Here is a 9,216-nt window from a genome sequence, read left to right on the forward strand (position 1 = left end):
CTGGTAGCTCATGCCTGTAATCCTAGCTACTCAGGAGGCTGAGATCTGAGGATCATGGTTCAAAGCCAGCCTGGGCAGAAAATTCCGTGAGACTCTTATCTCCAATAAACCACTAGAAAACCGGAAGTGGTGCTGTGGCTCAAGCAGTAGAGGGCTTGACTTGAGCTGAAGAGCGCAGGGACAGCACCCAAGCCCAGAGTTCAAGCCCCACAACTGACCAGAAGAAGAAGAAGAAGAAGAAGAAGAAGAAGAAGAAGCAGCTAATACAGCACATATATATCTCACTTTATTTATTTATTTATTTAGTCAGTTGTGGGGCTTGAACTCTGAGCCTGAGTGCTGTCCCTCAGCTCTTCAGCTTAAGGCTAGTGTTCTACCACTTGAGCCACAGCTCCACTTATGGTTTTCTGGGTGGTTTATTGGAGATAAGACTTTCCTGCCTGGGCTGGCTTTGAACCACGATCCTCAGATCTCAGCCTCCTGAGTAGCTAGGATGACAGGCATGAGCCACGGGCACCCCGCTTGTATCCCACTTTTTATATCCAAACAATATAGACATTACATAAAGTTCAAAATTGTGATTATTTATGAATGTGGCTGTTCTAATTTTTGAGCTGAGACTACATTTATGTTTAAAATAATAAAAGCCCTTCTAGTACTTTGGATGGTCAGAAAGCTGATCAAGCTTCACTTTTCCCTGGTAGGCAGCCTAGGAGGAGATGAAGACTACCTACCCCATCTCACCTTCACTAAGTACAAGTAATTGTACAAAGTGGTTTCAATTCAACAGGTCACTTTATGAGTATAATCCATCTTGATCAGTGCCGCGCCCTTCACCATTCTTCTCCATTTCTCCCAACCCTACCCATCTGAGTAGGAATTTTTTTTAAAGGACATTTAAGGACATTGTAAGGACAAAAATGTTGCCTTTTTAAATAACAAAACACATGCATGAACATAGAGGGACAAAGACACTATATCAAGGTGGAGAACCATGTGACTCAAATTATATTGTAGAAAAAAGAAGACTTAAAAACAATTTAATCACAAAATTAGATGGCTACAGCCAAGTGAAATAGAAGTAGTCTAACAGTGTTAAACGGAGCTTAAGCGTTTCTCAAATTAGAAATTTGAATTTATTGGTTAAATTAGACCTACAAAATATATTCTTTTGGCCAGAAGGTAATATAAGAGGGAGAAGAGCCAAACAGAAAAGCAGACATGGAATGCACAAAGCAAAACTTGCCACACAGAGGCAGAGAACCCAGTCTACTTACAAAGCTCCAAGTGACATTTCAGAGAAAGGATATTGGAGGGTGTTCGGAGGGGATTACTGTGAAAATCCCCAGATAGAGCCTGAAATTCCTCTGGCAACAGTCATGGAAAGAGGAATACTGTACTAATGGTACAGCCATTATTTTTAAGCATGGTAGGCTGAAGTTCACTGACGAATCTCTGCAGGTTTGTGTGGAGCAGGAATGAATAATATATGCAAATTCCTTGCTTAAAGTTCCCTTGTTTAGAAATCTGGCTTGCTTGATTTATGTCTCCTTAATCTACTTAGGCAGAGACCTTTCCTTGTGTTTTAATATCAAGTAGGCTTTAGCTTAGGCAGTTCTAATGGGACTTTGCCATTGGTGGGAATTTAATAGGGCATCAGGAGAATGTAAATAAATTTCATTAAGAGGCTACAATCTCTACCTCAGAAAAAGATGTGTGTGTGTGTGTGTCCCTGTGATTTGCTAGAGCAATATCCTAGAAATATTCTGCAGAGATTACATGTAGTTATGTGATATCCCTTCAACTGTCTACTTCTAGTTCTATGCAGAGTGCCCAGATCAATTTGGACAACTGAGGTTTTCCACATCTAAACAAACAGCTGTAAAAAAAAATAAGCACAATTAATAAGCTGTGATAATAAAATAATAAATAATAAAGAAATAAAATAATAATATAATGTAAAATAAAATATATATCACAAACAATAAAAATATAATATAGAATATAAAATAAAATATAAATATATAAAATACTGAATGAATAATATATAAAATAATAAAAATAAGCTAAGGATAATTACTAGTTGGACACTGAGTTTGATAGAAAATAAAAGGGCACATGAATTATCTTTGACCAGTTTCTGTGTGTTTAGAGTTCTAAACTTCCATCTGATTGTTACAAAAGAATTAAGATATAGCATATCCCAGAGAAGGGAAGCATTCTTAGTTTGGCAGGAAAGTAAAGGGAAATTTGTTTTCTAAAACAAATAGAAAAAGCCTCTTTACATTCAACATAATTTTAAAGCAGATATAGTTAGAGTTTTATAGTAAGGTCTGTTTTAGATATAATGTTTTGACTGAATAAGAACAAGAATTAGTTAAAAATTAGTCTTAAAAGGCATTCTGACTCACTATCAGGGTAGTATGAATAGGGTAAGACTCAATGAAGGTAGCAGATTGCCCAGAACTGAGTGATAGAAGCATCGTGTCAGGACAAGGTCATACCCTTAGTCACATTCACTGAAGGGGATTCACATATTTCTAGGAGATTACATAGAAACAGCAGAAATGCATATTGCTTGTTTGTTTATTTAAGACTAGATAATGCCTTCTTAGGCCTCAAAATCTGGATAGCTACAGAGACATAAATTCTTTCCACTCTCCAGCCCTCCCCAACTCTCCTCCTTAGAGGCAACTAATATTACCAAATGGTAGGCAACTTTCAATGTGATATGAGAAAATATGACTATAGTTTTTCCTTTTATTCAAATAAATGTTATGAAGTTCAAATGAATTCTTTTTTTTTTTTTTTTGGGTCCGATCGTGGGGCCTGAACTCTGGGCCTGGGCGCTGTCCCTCAGCTCTTTAGCTCAAGGCTAGCGCTCTACCACTTGAGCCACAGGGCTTTTTTCTTTTTGCTTATGTGGTGCTGAGGAATCGAACCCAGGGCCTCGAGCATGCAAGGCAAGCGCTCTACCACTGAGCCACCTTCCCAGCCCTCAAATGAATTCTTTACTCCATAAACTCTGAAGTTTTTTTCTTTCATTAAATTATACTTAGAACTTAAGAGTCAGTAAAAAAAAAATGTGCTCTTCTTTCTACAGCATGATAATATTCTATTGAATGGCTACATCATTTGACCAGCTCCACACTGATTGAACATTCAAACTATTTCCGATCTTTGATTTTTACAAAGAAAGCTTCAAAGACTTATAATATCATTTTGGACATATTGTAAGTCATTTACAGATGACTCAATACATTGAATCAAAGAGAATGTATTATAGTTTTTCTGAGTAAAAAAAGTCCTTTTTATGTTGTTATTTTTTCCAAATTGATGAGCTAACCATGTTTTAATTTTATTTGCATTTCTCACTATGAATAACATTGAGCATCCTTTCATATATGTTTCAGAGACATTTATATCTTTGTTAATATAAACAGTTTATATCTTTTATCTATTTATCTTATGACTATACTGGTTTCTTTAGAATTTTTTTTGGTTATTGAAGTGCATTTGTTGTTGTTGTTTGGTTTTATTTGTGGTGCTGGAGTTTTAATGGGCAGGCATTTTACTGTTGAGCTACAATCTCAGTCTACTTGTGTTTTTTTTTCTTTTTAAGAATCCCTTAAATATTAAAAAAAAAGTTTAAAGTTAAGATCTCCTCAGGGGCTGGTGGCTCACAACTATAATCCTAGCTATTCCCAAGGCCAAGATTTGAGGACTGCAGTTCAAAGCCAGCTGGGGCTGGAAAGTCTGAAAGACTCTTAGCTGCAATAAACTACCAAAAAACCAGAAGTGGAGCTGTGGTACAGCATTAGCCTTGAGCAACAGAAGCTCAGGAACACTACCCAAGCCCTGAGTTCAAGCCCCAGGGTAGACAGACAGACAGACAGACACAAATGTTATGGTCTTGATATTTTGTCTAGGCTGTCTCAAACTCTTGGATTCAAATGTTTCTCTTGTCCCAGTCTCTCTCTACCCCTCACCATACCTCTTTATTTGGCATAAGGGGGCAAGTGGTTAGATCAAACTAAGGACTCCTGGAGTTTGGACTTTCGGTTCTAAAAGTTCCAATGTGTGAACATGTTATGCCCACCATTTTCTGTACCTGTATCCTAGGAAAAGCCAGGAAGTAGACTTTTCTGACCAACCATTTGCAAATCGTTCATATGTTGGAGATGTCAGAGCTATGTGTCAGGCTAGCTGAGGGTCCAAAGCCAGGAGTGGTGACTCACACCTGTAATTCTAGCTACTCAGGAAGCTGAGATCTGAGGATCTCAGTTCAAAGCCAGCTTGGGTGGGAAAATCCTTGAGACTCTTATCTCAATGAACCACCAATTAAGTCCCCATGAGACATCTCTAATTAACCACTCAAAAACCAGAAGTGGTGCTGTGGCTCAACATTGTAGAGCACTAGCTTGAGCTGAAGAGCTCAGGGACAGTGCCCTGAGTTCAAGCCCCATGACTGACCAAAAAAAAAAAGAATAAGGATCCATTAAACTGTCATCAATTTGTAACTGACAGCAATAGGCAGTTACAAGACTCATACAGGTACTCTATTTTTATTCTTCTGCTTCAACAGACTGACCTGATCACTTGTACTCAGAACCAGTGCAGTACACAACTAAACACTCATGTTCTACCACTGTTAAGACATGGGAGGGCTGCATGGTAGGCATGGGCATTTGTGAGTAGAATCAGCTATCTCTGGGATTTATATTAACAGGCATCCTCTACGCTTCCCTTTCTATTTGCAGATTAGATTTCACTGAGTAGCCTACCTTGAATTTCTCTTTCTCATTTTACCTAGAGAAGAGAGGAAATGCCAATTTTACTCCATTCTTTTCAGATTCCATAGTTATGGCACACCATTCTCAAATACAGGTTTTGTTGTTTCTATAAACCTTCAAGTTAGATAACATCTCCAGAAGGCCTGAGAGAAAGAAGTAATAAAGAAAGTTATAGTAGAATAAGCAGCAAGTGGCATCTCTCAAAAAAGAAGGTGCAGACTGGTTTAATCCTAATTGTATATATTTGCATGCTGCATCTACATTATCTGGTTCTATGATCACAACCATCCATGTCTCTTCTAACACACACTCCTTCCCACAAGCGTCAGACAAAAGGAATACTAGCCAACACTAGAAGTTTGATATTAAGAGCTTCTTTTACTCTGTTATGTAGTTCTTATAAATGTTTTTTGTATTTGTGGGTATATAGCATCATATTTTCACTGTAGACAAGATACTATGGATTCAACAGAGCCGCCAAATACACCTATGATGTATATATTATATGTAAAACTCCAGCAGCAGTCAATTTACTTTTTTTGCCTTCTTTATTGTCAAGGTGATGTACAGAGGGGTCAATTTACTTTTGTGGGCTATTAGGACCTCTTTCCCCACATCCTTAGGTTTGAATTAAGGGCTTGGGTGTTGTCCCTTAACTTTTTCACACATGGCGGGCAGTTCTCTACCACTTGAGCCACAGCTCTATTAGACTTTTTTTTCCTTTTTTTTTTAATTGTGAAAATACCGTACAGAGGAGTTACAATTCAAGATTACGAGTTCATTAGAGACTTTTTGTTAGTTAATTAGAGATAAGGGTATCAGGGACTTTTCTGCTCGAGCTGGCTTGGAACTGCCATCCTTAGATCTCAGTCTAGGATTACAGGTATGAGCCACCAGTGCTTGGCTTGGACCCTTTTTAAAAAGCCTCAGTTTCTTTAAAGTTAAGCAAGTTGTCATTATCACTAAAATCTTTGTGTAAATTATTTTAAAATATTTCTAGAGGAAAGAACACTGAGAAAGGGAACAGAGGAATGGACGTGAAGGCACACCCAAGATAAATACTGTCGACTTAACAATTTGATCTAGCTTGACCAGTATAAAGAGAATGTGTCAAGTTGTTACACATATTATTTTACTAATACTTAAAATTGCATAACTATATGTGCAGGAAACCCAAAACTTCTTGATGAAAAGTTAAACATTTCTTAACTGCATATATGTATGTTCTTACTTTCTTTCCTTATTTTATGAAATTTTTATCCTTTCATTCAGCACTAAGGCCAGTTAACTGACTTTACTCTTCTTTCTAGAGCTCTGGGGAAGCTTAGCTACAGCTCTGTTTATACCTCATGAAGCAATACTGGCTGTACTAGCTAGTTTAAGGGAAATGAAAAGGAACTCCACCTTGAGATTTTGCAACACCTACAGCATTTATTTCATCTGAAGAGTGATGGTAGGATTAAATTTAAGCTTTCCTGTATTAAGTTGGCATGGATAATTGTTGCTCAAAGACAGAATTATCCAGTCATTTCATATTTTGAAATGGATTTTTTAAAATAAATTGTGAAGGAAACATGATCATTGAACATTATATAAACTCAACAACGATTTCAATGTAAAAAAAAAAAGTTTTATGCATTGGAAGCTATCTCCTGACAGAAAAGCTATTTTGATTGACAGCCTCATACAAGTAAAATATAATCATCCATACATTATATATAAATTTGCCATCATTACCAAAGCCAAAAGAATACATTGTTACTCTGTCTTAAAAGTACTCTTAATCCCTTGGCTTATACACTGGAGTGATACTGCCAAGACAGTCATTTTAATTTCTTGTCCCATAAACAGAAGCACTTAGACACAAATACTTGCTATTAGACTGCATTTTAGAAGACATTTTATCATCGTTATGGCTTGGGAAATGATTACTCAATAAGAATTGTGCCTATAGTGAATATTAGGTTCTAATGTATTCAGTGACCATTGAGGATTGAAAAATTTTCCAATACTCAATACTTTTTTCTTTTTCTTACCATTTAGACGTTTTATATTTTAATACTAAGATCTAGAAAAATAATAATAGCCCCACTGCAGAAGCAATTCAAACTTGGTACATCTATTGCAGTGAAATATTATTTGATAATAAAAAGCAATGAGAAACAGATATAACACCTTGAAAAGCATTGTACTTAGTGGATGGAAGAGGTTATGCTTCCATTTATAGACAAAGTCAGAATTGGCAAATTTATAGTGACAAAAAGCAGATTAGCAGCTACCTAGGTCTGGGGAGCAGGTAGGCTGGAGTGATTACTAAAAGATTTCTTTGGGGACAATAAATAAAATATTGTTGCTGGGCACTGGTGGCTCATGCTTATAATCCTAGCTACTCAGGAGGCTGAGATCTGAGGGTAGTAGTTTGAAGCTAGCCTAGGCAAAAAAGTCATTGAGACTTTTGTGGCACTGTAGCTCAAGTGGTAGAGTGCTAGGCTTGAGCACAGAGGCTCAGGAACAGTGCCCAGACCTTGAGTTCAAGCCCAAGGACTAGAATAAAAAAGTTCTACATGTGCCGGGCGCTGGCGGCTCATGCCTGTAATCCTAGCTACTCAGGAGGCTGAGATCTGAGGATAGTGGTTCAAAGCCAGCCTAGGCAGGAAAGTCTGTGAGACTCTTATCTCCAATAAACCACTCAGAAACTGGAAGTGGTGCTGTGGCTTTAGTGGTAGAGCGTTCGCCTTGAGCTGAAGAGCTGAGGGACAGTGCCCAGGCCCAGAGTTCAAGCCCCACAACTGACAAAAAAAAAAAAAAAAAGTTTTACATGTGGTAATGGCTGCAAAGTCATTGAATAAACTAAATATCACTGAATTTTACTTTAAATGGGTGACTCAATTAAGCAAGCAACCAACAAGCATGAGGCCCTGACTTGAGACCCCAGTACCCCCCCAAAAAACAGTGAATTTCATCTAAAAAGAAAAAAGCTTTCAAAATGACACCAGATGGCCTATATGTAACCCTTGTATTTTTTGCTTCCTACCATAGCTGTGATAACAGACACATACCACCATGCCCAGGTTCGTCTGTTGAGATGGAGTCTTGGTTAGGCACAGGCTGATTTAGGACTGCAATCCTCCTGATCTTTAACCACATAGCTAGGATTATAGTTGTGAACCTGTGTTGCCTGGTTCAGGATGACTCTTCAGCAGAGAATCAAGTAATCATACAAACATTATGTTTGACATTTGGGGATTTATTTTCTTCATAGAAAAAAAGATCAATGTTTGCTACTATATATTTAGAAAATGTCAAAAATAGGAAAAAATAAAACAAAAATCACCCTATTTTCATTGATCTTTTTTTTTTTTCCTGGTTCTGGGGCTTGAACTCAGGGTCTGTGCACTGTCCTTGAGCCTCTCTATGTTCAAGGCCACTTGAACCACAGCACCACTTCCAGCTTTTTCTGTTTATGTGGTACTGAGGAATCAACCCAGGGCTTCATGCATACAAGGCATGCACTAAGCCACTTTCCCAGCCCTCATTGATCTTTTTTGACAAGGTTTTAGTCTAGAATGATTTCTATAAATTATATAAATTATCACTTCTATAAACTTCTAACAAATTGAGGTTTTTGTTTTGTTTTATTGGTCATGGGGCTGAACACTGGGCCTGGTGCTGTCCTTCAGCTCTTCAGCTCAAGGCTAGTGCCCTACCACTTGAGCCACAGCGCCACTTCCAGCCTTTTGTGCTAATGTGGTGCTGAGGAATCGAACCCAGGGTCTCATGCATGCGAGGCAAGCACTCTACCACTGAGCCAACTTTCCAGCCCACAAATTGAAGTTTTTAAGAAGGAAAATTAAATGAAAAATATTTTTAAAACTTATTTTATTATGAAGCAAATAAATGAATTTTGTTCAGTATTCTGTAGGTCATTTCTACTTTTTTACACAATGAAGCAAATCAAAACAATAAAACAATAGTGTTTATAAGGGAGGAACTTTTTTTTCTCTTTTCTTTTTTTTTTTTTTGTTGGTTGTGGGGCTTAGGCACTGTACCTAATTTTTGTGTTCAAGGCTAATGCTCTACCACTTTAAGTCACAGTTCCACTTCCAGTTTTCTGGAGGTTAGTTGGAGATAGTCTCATGGCCTTTCCTGCCTGGGCTAGCTTTAAACCACCATCTTCAGATCTCAGCCTCTTGAGTAGTTGGGATTACAGGCGTGAGCCATTGGCACCTGGCCTAATTTTTTTCTTTTTTCATTGGTAATGGGGCTTGAACTTTGGGTCTGGGCACCGTCCCTGAGCTCTTCAGCTGCAGGTTAGCATTCTATCACTTGAGTCACAGCGCCACTTTTGGTTTTCTGGTGATTAATTGGAGATAAGAGGCTCAAGGACTTTCCTTCCAGGGCTGGTTTTTTTTTTTTTTTTTTT

Source organism: Dipodomys ordii, unplaced genomic scaffold (assembly GCF_000151885.1).
Source record: "Dipodomys ordii isolate 6190 unplaced genomic scaffold, Dord_2.0 Scaffold11, whole genome shotgun sequence".
In the NCBI taxonomy this organism is placed as follows: domain Eukaryota; kingdom Metazoa; phylum Chordata; class Mammalia; order Rodentia; family Heteromyidae; genus Dipodomys; species Dipodomys ordii.